Genomic DNA, 1,668 nt, shown 5'->3' on the forward strand with positions numbered 1-1,668 from the left:
AGAAATTCTGATACTTTCATATTCCACTGAGATTTATTTTGTATGGATATTTTGGTGTGTAATAGTATAACAAAGTTATTTATGCCTATAATGACTGTTGCGATATCATTCGTAGCACTTTTTTTTTAATTGTATCAAATTTTGAAAAAAATTTCATACTCTTCAGGATTTCTTGATAGATAATTTTGTATCTTTATGAGTAGTAGTTAAATTTGTTGTTGTTATCGGACCATACTAATAATTCCCTGGTGGAATATTTGTTGAGCGGGTCTCAACAGTGCTTGATTGCTTGGGTGAAAGATTAAATTAGTTCAAAAAACTTTGATCTGTCTAGTATGATATAATATGAATAATAAATACGTATACCCTAACCAATTACTTTTTTATTCCCTTTTTAAACGCTCCGATTACATAAAGTCAAAATTTATTTTATATGTGAACTGTATACTTAAATTATTTGGATACTTATCTATATTTTTCTTAAATAATATCAAGATATATTAAACATTTTTTAAATATTTTAGTATAACAAATAACAATATTATTAATACTATAAGTCTATACTCAAACAATTCTAAAACACTGAGTATAATTAGTAAATTTAAATAAAGAAAATTAACTTTTGAACTTGTTAATACTTAGGTACCTTTAAAGTTTACTAGCCAAGAGCTTCTCTACTTCAGTACTTGCAATTAACATTGAATTCCTACATAATAAGCAATGTCTATCATTGATGATTGATCTGAGTAACGAGTAACATAGGTAAATAACACTTATAATTTTATAAAAGAAAAATACTTCAAAACACGTTTTTATGGGTTGTTGTTATAATAATAATTGTAAACACAAAAAAATTAGTTAAGTAAATAAAAAAATACTTAACAATTAATAAAAAATGGTAACAGTCAATTAATTTTTTTTTATTATATTAAGTAATAAATTTTATTTATTAAACAATAATAATACTCAACAATAAGTAATAATATTGATTAATTATTAAAATTAATTAATAAATTATTTTTATTTAAATTACATTTATTTATAATTTTTATAAATAATGTCCATTATTTTATTAATTATTGATAGAATTAATTTATATTGATAATTTTAAATCACCTATAAACGTAGAGAAAATGCTACTTAGAAGTAATTGTTAATACAAATTGATTAACTGGCGAATAACTTTTAAATTTTCACTAATAACAGTACTCAAAAAAAATTGATTTTTGTTTATTTATTTCAAACAAGCGTAACACTTCATACCTTATACCAATTGCGTGGGTATTAAAATATTTGCAAAAAAATAATTATTAGTCATATAAGCGCTAAGAGATCAAGGTAATTTTTTTGGAATTCTGACAATATTTTCAGTTTTATCCATCAGTGGTCTAAATGACTTTAAACAATATTTTTCTATATCGGTAAGTCATATGCAGGGACTAATTTAAGTTGAATCATAAAGCTATTGGCGGAAATTGCATAAATCTGAAATTTAGAAAAACATTTTTTTCATAATATAATACGTAAAAAAAAATATAACTCAAATCTAAGTAATTTAACATCAAAACTACGAGATTTAACTGAAATGCATCCAAGGGTCATATTAACCTCATTGTATTGAAGAGTTTTAAACAAAATTATGGGGGTGAACTCGAATTAATACATATA

Source organism: Myzus persicae, unplaced genomic scaffold, assembly GCF_001856785.1.
Source record: "Myzus persicae strain clone G006 unplaced genomic scaffold, MPER_G0061.0, whole genome shotgun sequence".
In the NCBI taxonomy this organism is placed as follows: domain Eukaryota; kingdom Metazoa; phylum Arthropoda; class Insecta; order Hemiptera; family Aphididae; genus Myzus; species Myzus persicae.